The sequence below is a fragment of the Artibeus jamaicensis genome, unplaced genomic scaffold (assembly GCF_021234435.1).
Source record: "Artibeus jamaicensis isolate MK-2021 breed Jamaican fruit bat unplaced genomic scaffold, CSHL_Jam_final scaffold_1031, whole genome shotgun sequence".
Taxonomy (NCBI): Eukaryota; Metazoa; Chordata; class Mammalia; order Chiroptera; family Phyllostomidae; genus Artibeus; species Artibeus jamaicensis.
Genome location: NW_026522026.1, coordinates 1068575 through 1084129, shown reverse-complemented (window position 1 = coordinate 1084129; position 15555 = coordinate 1068575). Strand labels below are relative to the sequence as shown.

The 15555-nt window shown below is 39.7% G+C and overlaps 1 long non-coding RNA gene across 5 annotated transcripts; it reads right to left on the bottom strand.

Annotated features, from left to right (window-relative positions):
- Positions 1–420: 420 nt before the first annotated feature.
- Positions 421–15531, bottom strand: LOC119051707 (uncharacterized). Of its 5 annotated transcripts, XR_008389754.1 has the most exons (7): positions 15438–15531; positions 14426–14513; positions 11380–11776; positions 10267–11276; positions 5245–5410; positions 4955–5153; positions 421–3152 (listed from the first exon to the last, which is right to left on the bottom strand). It is a non-coding gene; the product is annotated as an uncharacterized LOC119051707 (long non-coding RNA). The 5 variants fall into 5 exon arrangements; XR_005082974.2 differs by lacking the exon at positions 4955–5153 and having other exon boundaries at positions 5210–5410; XR_005082975.2 differs by lacking the exon at positions 4955–5153 and having other exon boundaries at positions 5210–5390.
- Between the last annotated feature and the right edge of the window lie 24 nt (positions 15532–15555).

Genomic DNA, 15555 nt, shown 5'->3' with positions numbered 1-15555 from the left:
ATAAACAACATGTTTATTTGGGGGAAAAATAAGGAAGTGAAAAACACAGTATAATAAGAAAAAATGCCCATTGTTCTATAAGCTCCAGGCAGACTGCTGAAGTCTTTGTTCCTGTGAACTCTGAACGGGTTATCGCTTTCATTCTCATAAAAATACAGATGAGGCAACTAGCCACTAATCAGGCATGGTTTGGACAACAATGAAACTTTATCCCAGCCTACTGGCTTACATTAGTTTCTCCAAAAAGGAACAAAACTAACGTGCTCTTCATTTTGTAATGTCTAAACTCACTTTCTGTTGAAATATCTATAAGGTACAAAATAATTTTATGTTGATAAAATTATAACCTTAACAACTGGCAGTAAAGCTGTATAACAATGAAAATTGAGAAGATAAGCAGTTGTTTAGATTAGTTGCATTCTCTTCCTAGGATTTGTTTGCGGTTTTGATATTGATAATGTTGGAAAGAAGGAATTGTGTGGTTCTATGAAAGTCTAAATAATTCTTACTTGATTACTACCTCCCCATTAATTTGTGATGTAACCTTGGATATAACTTTATCTGTGCTCCAGATGTTATATTTAAACAAATATAGATATAGATATGTATGTATATATATATGAAAATCATAAAGCTTTCTTGTATTTTTTAAATTTTCTTAAATTTGTGACTTATAATCCATGATTGAAAAGCTGTAAAATATGTAAAAATTCGCATGAATTTATCTTACTTTTTTGAAATCGGTTATTGGACCACCTTGTTTTTTTCCTTTTAATCCCCACCCAAGAACATGCCCATTAACTTTAGAGAGAGGGAAAGGGACAGAGAGAAGCACTGATTTGAGAAACATTGATTGGTTGCTTCTCACATGGACCCCAACCCAGGACTGAACCCACAACCTAGGCATGTGTCCTGACCAAAATCGACCCGGTGACCCTTTCAGTTTATGGGACAACACTCCAACCACTGAGCCACACCTGCCAGGGCGGGCCTCCTTTTTTTAAAATTAAAATTGGACTGTGATTAACATCACTGGCTTAGTTTTGCAAAGCCACACAAAAAGATCTTATAATTCTTTTTCCTCTTCACTCGCTCTTTTTCAATGCTGAGGTATTTAGAAATGAACTACAGTATATCATTCTACTGCTAAGTATTTCAGTATACATCTCTAATATTTCTTGTCAAAATAACAGGATCCCATCTAAAAACTCACAATTTAGTATCATCTAAAATCCAATCTACATAAAAAATTTTCCAGTTATCTCCCAAAATGTTCTTAAAGCTGGTATGTGTAAACCGGGGCCACATATTGCATCTGGTATAATGTTCCTTAAGTCTCTTTGTCCAAGTGAGGAAGCAGAACCTGAAGCAAAAGCCTATATGCTGCTAATTCATGAGAGCACGCAATCCTAGGGCAGCAGGAGTGAGGCAACGGGGAAGTGTGGCAGGGGAACTGGGAGGTGGAATTTGAGCGTGCCTCACCAAATGGCTACCAGTGTTATCAAGAATGAATAATTGTACCCTGGTCAGGTAGCTCAGTTGGTCAGAACAAGGTTAGAGCCAGGTTAGAGCAGTTGGTGATATGCCAAGGTCGCAGGTTCCATCCCCGGTCAGGGTACACACAGCAATCAACCAATGGATGCAGAAATAAGTGGGACAACAGATTGATGTTTCTCTTTCTCTCTCTTCCCCCCTTCCCCCTTCTCTCTAGGAAATCAATAAATTAAAAAAATTTTAAATGACTGATCATGAAAAAATGTCTGATTGCTTATTCCTGTGGGACCATCTTCTGGGAGGCTGGACAAACAAATGTGTTTCAGGAAAGTCCACAGGGGAACCAGGAAGATTTATCTGCCAGTTACTGTGTCCTTTGTCCAAAGATCTTGCCGCACAGTGTAATGGGGTGCAGAGCATGGGTCCCCTGATACACGGGAACTCCCACAGTCCTGTCTTCAGGCAGGATTGGGGGCTGGGGGCAGGGTTCCCAAAGAGCAGGGCAGTACAGCATTGATGACACACTGCAGAACAAAGGCAAAGGCCCTGTGTTTCTGAAGAGAAGACAGCTGCTGCCCTGGGCTAATTGTCTACGTGACTGTGAAAACCTGCAGTGACTTATAACATAGCCGGGGTGGGTGGAAGCCTTCCCTGATGCCTGGGTGTCACTGGGAACTCTTGCCCTGACTAAAGACAGCAGCCCAAAGACAGTCAAACACATTGGGGAGTTGACAAAAATTGCAGACACTAACGCACCATAGGAAGAGCAGGATATGAGGTCACATAGGAAGTTCTGAGCCAAGCATTTAAATTAGGGCAGGCCAAAGGTCAGTAGGGAAGACACAAGGCCAAGGCCCGGAGAGGTCAGAAGGTCTGCCTGTACCTCTGTCTGTGGGTCTACTTGTGAGGGGGTCTGACCCAAGTTACACAGAGAGGGAGCCACGAGGAGGGGCGGAGGGGGTCTGCCTGGGGAAGACAGCAACAGAGTGGATGAAGCCAGGGGACCGGCCAGGCCAGGCTACCCAGACTTGGGAGAGGTGTTTAGAGCTGGACTGGGCCTGGGAATGCTGAGTTGCAGACTTTTGCCTCTGAAGGACATATGGAGCAGTCACTTTCTTAGTATGGGGCCTCTTGGTGCAGGACTTTAGAACTTGGTACAAGCTCTCTTCCCTGTGTGTTTCTGGCATTTGGATGTTCTGGGCTTCTGCTCTGCTCCCCAAATGGACCAGGAGGTGCAGGGCCCACTAGAGGCTTAGGCCTGACGGAGGATGGGAGCCCACTCCTGGAGGCAGGGTCCCATGCAGGGACCTGTGCCTCCCTGGGCTCAACCCCCTGGGACAGTGTTAACACGGCACATGGTTTCCTGAAATAATGGGAGACTCAAATGTTAGAAAAACTTTAGTTTCAGATAATAGCTCATAAGCTTAGTAATCAAGGTGTGTAAAAAGCTCTTGTTTTAGGATCTGAAGGTATGACTCACTCGGACTCCAGGAGACCATAAGCAGTTCCACCTTTGTGCCTCAGGAGGACTGCAAACAATCAAGATGGTATCTGAGCCACTGTGCTCCAGGATGAGACACTCAGTGCCCAAGGCACAGGTGAAAGAACGCTGCAGCTGTTCTCTGATTAACTTTTTCCATGATTCCCAAGCCTCTTACCTGCACAGAGGAAAGAATGCTTTTACCTTTTATCTGATTACCATTTTCCCCGAATCCCAAGCCCCTTGTCTGTAAAGATGGAAGAATGACGCAGCTTTTATCTGATTAACTTTTTGCCCGAATTCCAAACCCCTTACCTACACTTTTCTTCTCCTTGTAAAAAGAGTTGGTTTAAAATGGGATTTAAGATGATGGTATGTTGGGGTACAAACCCGCCGTCTTCACAGATCACCAACCATCTGCATAAAGCACCCGTGAAAATTCATTCCCTGTCTCTGCCTATTGTGCCTCGAAGTGGCAGGCAGCACTAATGCCAGCTTTTCTGGCTTCAGAAAGCTACATGCAGGCTGAGAACAGCACTCCCCAAATCCTGAAGAAGAGAGCTGCTGTGAAAGAATGGCGACTCTGAAACCCACGAGTGCACATTCCAGAAGGAATGGAAGTCTGTATGACTGGTTAATGGACAAATGAGAATACGGAGAAGTTCTGGGCATGGTTTTAGCTTGTAGCCTTTTGGAAAACAAGGGAAGTTCTGAGGCTCATGGAAGAAAAGGGCTCTAAGTAAGAGTGCTCTCAGTCCTCCCAAGGTTGGAACCCTGTTAACAAAAACTGTTTCCTTCAACACTAATTGCTAAGTTATATAAAACCAACGTGCCAAGTGGCCAAGCACCAGTTTGCATGATTACAATGGGGCACATCTCCCCTTATTTCTGGGCACTCAGCAGGCCAAAGCCTGTCATGCCTCATCATCAGAGGAAAACTCTGGGTAGGAGGCAAGAGTTGAGAAATGCCAGCAAAGGCCAAGTGGTACAGGGTGCTGCCTACGTGAGGGGGTTCTGAAGCTGGGGTCATACAGAGCTGCTTTCTACAGTTGTTGTTCTGGGCCAGAACAGGTGGCCAAAGGCCATTTTGAAAGACAGCAGAAATGGTGTTTGACACACTCTTTGGATCTGGAACCGCCACACCCTTTTTTGTTTTCCATGACCCTGACCTGCTAAAGTGATCAACTGTCCCATAGAATGCCCCACATTCTGAATCTGTTCAATGGCTTCCTCGTGAAGTCATTTAGCTCATTGCTGTACCATTCTATTTCCTGTAAACTGGAAGTTCAATAAAAAGGGTAACAGATTCAAGTTAAACACTTTTTGCTAGAATACCAGTAATGTTGTATCACGTTAGCAAACATGTTATATCTCATCACCCCACTAATAGTGATACTAAAATCGATTTCTGGATTAAGATAATACTTTATAATCTTAATAATGAATGTACAATTTAATACCAATAAGAAAATAGAGTAAACATTTTAATTCCGATTCAGAGAACTGCAGCTAAAGAAATGTATAGTTTAGGTTGAAAAGCTAGACTGACTAACCTAACAGAATTTGAGTGATGCTTTGGAATCATTGGCTAGTTTGGATCTGGTAGAAATGAGATGACAATAATATGATTCATAATACTTTTCTGGGATTCACTATTATAGTAGAAAAGGCCGACTGGCAGCCACTAGAACTACCTTTATCTATGAATATAGTAAATTGTATTCCTGGAGAGCGTGCAGCAATTTGTGCACCATCCAGGACTTGAAAGATGCAGGGCTGCTGATACCTGCCACATCCCCGTTCAGATGCCTAACTTGGCCTGTAGAAGACAGATGGATCTTGGAGAATGACAGACTATTATAAATTCAATCAGATAACTGATTGCAATTAATTACAGCCACTGCTCCAACTGTGCTTTTGTTGCCAGGGCAAACCAAAATGGAGCCTCCTGTACAGAGTCATTCCCTGAGGCAGACCTACCCTGGGGACTCCTGTTGTGGTGAACCAGTTCCTTCATGGGAGCAGCAGCACTTTGTTCTCGCTGAAACAGACCCTTTCTCCATATGTTTTCTTTCCCTGCACATAAAGCTTATGCCAAAACCACCATCTATGGATTTACAGAAAGGCTCATGTACTGTCATGGTAATCCACATAGCACCACTTCTCCCAAAGGAAGTCTCTGTGTAGAAATGAAGTGAGGCAATGAAATGGAGCTCATCAAATCACCAGTCTTACCTTGTTCCTCCTCCTCCCAAAGCCACTGCACTGACCACGGTGGAATGGCTGTTTGAAGATTCATTTGTGGCACCAGCTAAGAGGCATATTACATACTCCGTGCGGCTGAAGCAACGTCCTCCAGGGTGCAGTACACACTCTAACCCAGAACGGAATGTATTAGTAGATGGTTCTCTTCCTCCTAGAGCAGGGATCATGGGGCTGGGAATTAAGGGAGTGAAATGGAAGTGGTTTTCATTATTATCCCTAATGATCCACTAGGAAACTTTTACTGCATGTGCCCAGGAGTAAGTAGATGAGTCTTTGCAAAAATTATTAAAATTTCTGAATTAATATGCTGAGTTTAGTAGAATTACTTAGAACACAGAAAACAATGTAAAAGGTTCTGCTTCACAGCTGCATTAAAAAAAATAAACTTAGACTACTCTTATAAACCTTGGGGAAATTCCTCAAACTTGTGTTCTATTAATAGTAATACTCATCTATAAATAAATAAATAAATAAATAAATAAATAAATAAATAAAATCTTTAAAAAAATAAATGTTAATTATTGGTTTTCTATCTTTGATCTGAGTGTTCCAACTACAATGTGAGAACACTTTTGTCACTGTGCTACTATAATAAGGCATTTTTACCTCCTTGTCCATTTTCTAAAGAAAAATCAGAGCCAAAACTTGCCACTTACTTCACAAACCTATTATGAAAACCAGTCTGAATGTTACAAATTCATTAAATTCTCATCCTAAGAGACACAAATATTGGAACTGCCAAAAGAAGTTTTAAAGGCAAAGTGTTGTTAGGTATCATTTTGTACTCATCAACGCAGCTCTACTCATCGAAGGCCTACTGTTGAGGTAATTTCAGAAAATTTTGGTAAGTCAGTGACACAGCCCTGACCAGTGTGGCCCCGTGGGTTTGGTGTCATCCTGTGAAGTAAAAGGTTGCCAGTTCGACTCTCTGTCAGGGCACGTGCCTGGGTTGCAGCCCAGTCCCCATTTGGTTGGGGCATGTGTGAGAGGCAACTATGTTTCTCTCACACGTCAATGTTACCTTCCCTCTATTTCTTCCTCCCTTCCCCTCTAAGAATAAATAAATAAATGAAATCTTTAAAAAGTCAGTGACACATTTCACCAGACACCTAATGTGCCACTGAGTCTCTCCATAGCCTCCACCTTAAGAGAATTTAGAGCAACAGCTTTGTATGAACAAATCAACACAGCCCTAGGGAGAATGGGGATGTTGACTTTGTGTATTCTCATGAGATGGGGGTCATTCTGTTTTTGCTTTTTTAAAATGTGGCTTCAGCCCTGACTGGTGTGGCTGAGAGGACTGAGCATGGGCCTGTGAACTGAAAGGTCATGGGTTACATTCCCAGTCAGCGCACAGGCCTGGGTTGCAGGCCAGGTCCCCAGTTGGGGGCGTGCGAGGGGCAACTGATTAATGTATCTCTCACACACATCCATGTTTCTCTCCCTCCCCTCCCCTCTCTCTAAAAATAAATAAATAAAATCTTTAAATATATATATATATATATATATATATAAAAATGTGGCTTCATACCTGTTTCTAAATTTAGCTGTATGTCAGAACTGCTCCAGAACCTATTTCAGATATATTGAAACAAACATAATACAAAGAGTTCTAAAAACAATATTTTGAAAAAACCTCTAGATCTTCTTTATGCAAACATTTCTGCCTTGGACCACTGGGTACCTCTGGCTCATCTTGCCTTAGTGTTGCTTTTCTCTTCTCCACCTTTAGTGCTCTTTTCTTTGCTAGTGGTTCTATACTTCCCAGGGTTGCAATGTCAGGATGAAATCTATCTGATAAGTCATTAACACCCTAGTGTGACTTAGCTTAATGTGCCATTTCTTCAGAAATGCTAATGGTAGTATTTGAGTCTCTATGACAGTTTGGGGTGGAGGTTGTTGAGGGAGGAGAAACTTTGCTTCTTGACCCCCAAAATGACATTCCTTAGAGAATAGTTCCTGTTATTACTTTCACATAAAGTCAGTTCCACATATAAATTATGCATCATAATACAGAGATGAATTTCAAGAAGAGAGTATGAGTGAAGTCAATGAAAATCTGGTGACATCTGGAATCTTGACTTGCAAGTCTCTACACAGCTTTCTGGTTTTTTTGTTTGGTTGGGTCCACCACCCCTTTTTTAATCTGGAGGAAATCTTTGAGATCTTTCTTAGAAAATAGTGGATTGTTCTCACTGGAATTATTTAACATGGGCTAAATCCCCACTTAGCAGGGATGTTGTAAAAGGAATTTAAACACTGGATTAGAACCCCTCAATAACTTTTAAGTTCTTTTTTATCCTGAAGACTTTATGATCAATTGACACAGCAAAAATAAACTGGGGGGGGGGGAGTCTGATTATTCCCAAGTTTTTGACAAGTAAGATCAAACGAGTAAAATCAAAAAGATTACTTTTTATTTTGCATGTACAATGTGGCTGGCTTATTTTTTTTTAACTTTTATTTTGTTCATTTAGAGAAAAAGAATACTTTTGATTTACGTCTGTTAGCTCCTTCAGTTTGACCTTTACCAGCTCCTGGTCGGGGCTGTCACAAGACTCACACAGAGGATTCTTCCGTGAGAGTAAGACTTCCATAGGCAGTCCAGATAGCTCTTGAAATTGCTCTCATGGTCTAGACACTCCTCTTTTCTCCTGTGAAATACTACATTAGCCCCCTTACTATCTCTGGATGACAGGTCTCTTGTCCTCCTATGATTCCTCCTCCAAACCATCAGTCCAATGGTGTCCTGATATACTTCCTTATAGCAGTAACTGCAATGTATTGCAATTGATTGTCTTAGCCATTTTCTTTACTAGACTGTGAGAGCCTTGGGGTGGGGACTACTTGCATTAACTATTTTTCAGTGTTTAGTACAAAGAATTCACTGATCAGTATTTCTGAAAGTAAAGGTTCTCAATAGATGACTCCTAACTCTATGATCTTACTAAAAGCATGAGGTCAGATTCATGGGCAACCTTCTAGAAAGTTGTTACAAACAGAAATTGTAATGAGTGTGTGTGGGGGGGGAGGAGCGGGGAACGCGGTGAAATACTGCAAAGGGCCAGACCACAGCGGAGAAGGGGACGCTACTGAGAAACAGTCAGCATCCAAGTTTCTGATGGAGAGGAGGCCCATAAGCTCACAGAGACGTCTGCAAAGTTGTCGGAAGCAGCATGGATGGGAGCAGAGTCAAGTACTTTCTTGACTTTTTCTAAAAAGGGACAGTTCTTGTGAAAGTTTAGACTCCGATTATGCCATGATCTTACTTGAAGAAAAAACTTAGAAAGCAGGCCCCAAGATTACTGTTAACGTTTTCCTCCTTGCAATATTGAGGATTAATTTGTGATAATAGTAAGTGGAACAATTAATCTTGTGTAAATGAAGTGCAAGTGATCAAAATGGAATTACATACTAAGCGAATCATTTCCCATGCCAACCTACAAATGATACTGTATTTCCTTAAGGGACCTCAATATAAATTAGGTACCAATGTGTACTCTTAGCAGCCACTAGTAAATGTTTGTTATAAATGAAGCCCACAAATGCAGTCAAATTAAAAACACATATAAAGATTATTAGAAAATATGTTTCTACATTCACTGGGAAAATATCCCACCCAATGTTCAATTTATCATTAGATTTTTCATTTTCGTTACTTCTTGGACAAATGGAAGTATTATTTACAAAACTAGCATGATATCCATAAACCTGCACATGTACGCACAAAATACTCTACTGGCCCTAGCCAGGTGGCTCGGTTGGTTGGAGCATTGTCCTGTACACCAAAAGGTTTCAATCCCTGGTCAGGGTGTGTACAGGAGACAACTGATTGATGCTTCTCTCTCCCATTAATGTTTATATCTCTTTCTCTCACTAAAACAAACACATCTTTGGGTGAGGATTAAAAAATAAGTCTAGTAATTTATGTTCAATAAATATTTATTAAATACTGATTACGAGTAAAAAACTGTGCAGGTCTGTATCTACATGTGTGAGGTACATGCAGCGGTGGGCAAAAGTAGGTTGACAGTTTTCAGTACACAAAGCATAGCATTTATTATTATCATTAATCATTGTATTATTTTCCATATATATAAACTGTACACCTACTTTTGCCCAGCCTTGTGTGTGTGTATGTCACATAGATAGATATAAATAATTCATTATGATACAGAGCATTGTTTTGAATGTAGTATGGAAAACAGACTAAATGTAGTATTTAATAGGTACTTCCAAAATTTTTTACAGTGATGATTCTCATTCCTCTGAGGCCTTCAGACCAGCAGGGTTTGCATCTGTCCTACCCTATAGGACATGCTTAAACAGGCCTCTTAGAACTTACACTTCAGTGTGGTATTTTCTAATTCTATGGAATTTGTTTTCAAGGAAATTTTATTTTTCTGGGAAGGATGCTGCCTTAAATCCTTAGATACATTATTAACAAAAGTAAGTATAATGGTGATTATATGTCAATTATATTTCCATTAAGAATAAATACTGGGGTGGAATCAGAGTCAATGGAATTAAAATACAATAAACATTTCCTTTAAACAACATTTTAGAAAATAATAATAGTCACCATTTACAAGATTCTTTCTAAATATATGCCAGATACCTCACAATTCTATGTGGTAGTTAACATTATCTGTTTTTAAAATTTAGGAAATAAAGCTCAGAGAAATTAAGTAATGACCAAAGTCACAAGACAGTGACATAGCCAATTATCAGTGTCTAACTTTGAAGTATTGTTTTTCCTAATTAAACTATATTTTTTAATTTTTTAAAAAGATTTATTTATTTTTAGACAGTGGGGAAGGAAGAGAAACATCAAAGTGTGGCTGCCTCTCGGGCGCCCTCTACTGGGGACCTGGCCCATAACCCAGGCATGTGTCCTGATCTGGGCATCCAACCTGCGACCCTTTGGTTTGCAGTGGGGGGCGCTCAATCCACTGAGCCACGCCAGCCAGAGCGCTATGTTGTTAAATAAGGAAAAATTATTCTTCCAAATACCATACAAGACTTACCTTTCCTTTCATACCTTTTTTCCTCAGTATCCTTTGTTTCTTGTGACCTAGGATCTCATTTGCCTATTGTGTCCATTTCCTCTTGCTCTCAATTTATGAACACACTGGCTTCATCCTTTGATAGCAGGTGGAAAATTTGTCAAAATCCCAAGAACAGTGGAATTACTAAATTTAAAAGTGACAAAACACTGCACAGATCATCTCTTAAGGGATACACAAGAAACTGGTAACCATCTATCTTTGAGAAATGTTTGACTAGAGAACAGCTGTTAGAGGCAAACCCTACTCTGTTTTTGCACATGTGTGTATATAATCTTGCATGGCTTTAAAAAATTATGTTAATGTATCTTAAAGAGATGATTATTAATAATGATGCCTATTAGCAAAGACTTCTTGGTATTCTGTAGCTTGTATGTGTCAGATGACGCTCAGCACCTTGGTCTCTGGTTGCACCTTAGTTTTGGCTTTCCTAGGAAAAGCTAGTTAGTGGGAGAATGTCCCAGTATGAGTAGTAAAACACACCAGCACCTTATTTTTGTAAATAGGGCCAGAGGATGCCAAGGCCAATCATTCCACTTTCTAAATATTCTCAGTGTGAGCTTGACACAGTAGTAAGTACTGACTCAACATCCACAGAGAGCTCAATTTTGTGACTGCCCCATCTATCTGGAGTAGATCAGTTTCCTGTAAAAATCATGTTGACATTGTATTCTGAGAACTTCCTCAGCAATGTAGGTCACATTTCCAGTGTTGTTCATTTAGAACTATTGGTGGGGTCAGAGGAGTGGGAAATGAGCTATTAATTTACGGCAATCCTTTTATTTTTATTTAAATTACTATTCTTGACAGTATATTTCATTTAAATAACTAATCAGCTACTCTCTTTCCCAGAGACCTATTTTCATTTTAAGAAGTGATGATACTGCAGTGTTTAGGTTTGGTGGTCTGCCATGTATCAATTGTAAACAGGTACATTTTATTCCTTCACAGAAGGGCTTTCCAAACACAACCTATGGAAGAGACATAAAAATTGCTTAGCATGGGCTTGTTAATAGTGAATACAGGCCAACTGATAAAGCTAACCTAGGAAACACATCATCGCAGCAAACAAACCTTAGAGCTTGTGGGCCCAGTGGATCAGTTTTTCTTGTCAGATAAAAGAATGAGGCCGTGATAGTGGTGATAAAATGCACCTTTTTGTCTCCCCTTGGAAGTAACTGGTAGCTCCAATTGTTGAAGTTGTCTTGAATCCATCTACTCAATGTAATAAACTTCTTCCTTTCATCTTGGATGATGAGTAGCACCTTGTGTAATCACAAGTTACACAAACGGGCACCATTTCTTTATGGTACTCGACTTCAATGGCTTTTCCTTTTGCCACCCTAGGCTTATTGACATCCATGGTTCATGATTTTTTTCTTTCAAATGCAAAGAAGGCTGTGCATGGGACCCTTTGAGAAGAACTCAGCCTCCTTGCATATCAGAAGAAAAGTACGTTCGCCTCTAAGACCTGAGGGGCAGAGACAATGAAGTGAGGTCCTTAATTTATTTATTAGATATCAGAACAATCACCCCCTTCCAGCTCCTCTCCCAGTTTATAAGAATGTGTTTTTTACAGCTAAGAGGGGTACATTTGAGCATTCTTTCCCAGTGGAGGGAGGTGATTGTTTTTCTCCTTCCTTCTTCTCCTCCCCCAAATCTAGTGTTTCTTTCCACCAGTTTTGACTGGCTCTACCTCAGAAATTCTTGTCAGAGAAGTAGGCTGACCCCTTGTCAGTGCTAGTCTGTATATAATACCGTAATGAGTGCTAAGTGGTCATATCAGAAGAACTATATGCTTTATGATTTATTATAGGGAAGGTGGAGAAGCTCTCTTCTATTTAAAGCGAACTTCTGCACCTGAGCTTTGATGCCTATATTTGTTCACCTTTCCAGAAACCCAAACATTAATTATGCCTATTTTCCCCTAGTTACTCAATTAAATTCTTAACATCTTTTCCCAACATCACTTCAACATGCTCTACTATCACCTGTTTAACCCAAATAAGGCAAAACACAACATGCTTTTGACCTATACTTCCTTTATTGCCTTATCTCTTTTTTCCATCTATATTTTCTTTGCACTTCTACCTCAAGTTCTTCACATCTGCTTTATTCCAGACTCTGCTATTAGTTCCCCAATTGTGGATAAGATTACTGAAGACTTCCCACATCACTAAATTTACCAAGCCATTTTTTCCTGTTCTCATTTCACTTGTTGAGAAACTACTAATCTTAGTAAGAACTTGAGGTTGCTAAGTACTCCCTATTTCCTTCCAGACACACTGTTGCCTTTCTTTAATTTGCTCTTGACTCTCTCGCTGCTCCTTCCTCTTTGCAAGTTCATTTTACTCTACAGGGCATTCAATGTTGTAGTACCTCAAGACTTCTTTCTATGCCTTTTTTTCCTTCTCACTCTAAACTTGGTCCAAGGAATCACATTCAAACCAGCAGCTTCCTTTATACTGACAACACCCAAATGAGTATTTCTCCACTTTAAAACTGAGTGGGGTTGATTTGCATCCTCTCTTCCTCTCTCTCTCTCTCTCTATCTATATATCTATAGATATATAAATCTAATACTAATCTATACATATATATATATAATTTCTAAGCTTTCTCAGGGATGAAGTCATCTCTATCCACTCCTCCCAACTCCAAGTAACAATAACAGAAAACACCATCGCTCTAACCTAGCCTCAAATTCTACTGATTCTAGTTCATATATATATATATATATATATATATATATCATATCTTCTTTTTCTCCATTGTCACCACCCTATTCAAAAGCCTCTCAATGTAAATTTTTTGTTCAAGATAGCCCTTTTATTTCCATAATAAAAATTTAGCTCTAAAGAGTACTTTAGAGCCAGTTAGTTATTTGGGTTTCAAATAGTATTAATTAACACAAATTTTAAAACCTGGTCATTCATTTTAATTTACAAACTTTGTAGTCTCCCTGCATATAATCTAGACATAAACAAATGTGAATATCACTTTGCTATTTACTCTGTAAGCCTATTAGTTTACATTCTTGAACGCACAGGGCACCAACACAGTGCCTGAAACACAAAAAGCACCTGATATGCTTTTTAGATGAATGAATAATGATTTGAAGTTAATTTTTAAAAGATTTTATTTATTTTTATAAGCCAGGCGGTGAAAGACAAATACCATATGATCTCACCTTTAACAGGAACCTAATTAACAAAACGAACAAGCAAGCAAAATATAACCATAGACACTGAAATTGAGAACAGGCTGACAGTGACCAGAAGGGAGAGGGAAGGGGATTGATCACAGGGGCAAAAGGAGAAGGGTTTGCAGGAACAATTATAAAGGACACAGGGACAATAACAAAAGGGGGGATCGGTAACAGGGGTGGGAAGGCTGGGGTGGTGGAAAAAGGCAGAAAACTGTACTTGAAAAAAATTTTAAATGTTTAAAAAATTTTTAAACCTTTTAAATAATAAAAGATTTATTTATTTTTAGAGCAAGGAGAAGGGAGGGAGAAAGAGAGGGAGAGAAACATGAACTGACTGCCTTTCACTTACCCCCAATGTACAGGTGGGGCAGCATGTGCCCTGACAGGGACTCCAACTAGCAACCCTTTGGTTTAAGGGAGGTTGCCCAACCCACCAAGCCACACCAGTCAGTACCAAAGCTAGTTTCTTTTCTCCCTTAAATGTTTACCAATTCCCTGTAAGTAAAAATCAAAGTTGTCCACTTTTTCTTTTTTGAACTTTTTATTTTTTAAACATTTCATTTACTTATTTCAGACAGAGGGGGAGGGAGGGAGAAAGAAGGGGAAACACCACTGTGTGGTTGCCTCTCGCACGCCCCCTACTGGGGAATCTGACCTGGCCAGCAATCCAGGCAAGTGCCCTGACTGGAAATTGAACCGGAGACCCTCTGGTTCGGTAGGCGCTCAATCCACTGAGCCACACCAGCCAGGGCTAAAGTTCTCCCCTTTTTCAACTTTGTATGGTGACAGATAGTTACTAGATTTTATCATTGTGATCACACTGTAGGTATATAAATGTTCAATCACCTGAAATGAATATAAAATTGTCAACTATACATTAATTTAAAAACAATGTTCAATTTAAATACTTACGTGTTACTTCTAAATATAATCTGTAAATTTTCATTCTATGCATTTAGATTTCCAACCTGGAGTTACATATTATGGACGATGACTTCAGCTATTAAAAAATGAAGGCAAGAGTAAATACGGGCAGAATCTCTAACATGTCCACAAATCGTGATTTATAGTGATGTTAGGAAGGGATAATCCATTTTCCTTCTTGAAAAGAGAGATTTAAGAAAAAAAATCTCTAGGATTTCAAATTTTGCAGATGAGAAGTCCCCTTCTCTCTGATACTCCAGGTCCACAGAGCCAAGCCAATCCGATTTTTTTACTGTTCTTTGCTCTTTTTTGGTGGGGAGTTTTGGGGGGAATTCCAACTTTTCTGTTCCCTAAAAGTAGGCCAGAGTAAACAACTTAAACACAATAATCTTGAATACTTCAAAACAACTGAGTATTGTGTTTTTGTTTCTTTTTAAGTCCTTACCAGCTTAAGACGAATACTGAAAGGGTGATTGCTGTGATCTTTGAGGTTTGCTTTAATAGAGTCCAGCTAAGAAACAAATGTTTGGGCGGTGGTGGTGGGGATAGATAAAACAAGATTTTTAAAGTGTTGATATTTTCTGAAATTTTATACCTTCATCATGCTTTTGAGACTTTACAAAAATAAAAAGCTCGAAATTTTAGCTTTTTCTATTTTTTACTCTCAGAACTCCCCTTTGCCTACTAATGTGAGACGGCTCCTGACCACAGGAAGAAAAATGCACAGTCAGCTTTTTCAAATCTCTGCCTGTCTACCTGAATACACTAACTTATTAAGGAAGGCTTTATCTTTGTTATATGAATGTATAATCATTATATAAATTTGTTACTTTAAAAGAAAGTTGGTCTTCCACATATAGCTCAACTTTAGGGACTCCTAAACCTACTCCACTTATTCACTCCAACCTTTGTTTACAAGCAGAGTATCACAATTCCTTCCGGAAGCTGCCCTTTTTGCCTCTCATGTGCCACGTTTCTCGGGGGTACAATACCGGTGTACCTAGACTGGCGTTCCACGTCTGGGCTGTCTTCAAAGGAGGAAGGCTTTCACCTTGCCAACTCGGGACATCATTTTCAACTAGTAGAAGAGCCATCTTGCCTGGGCCCCGCCGCCCGCC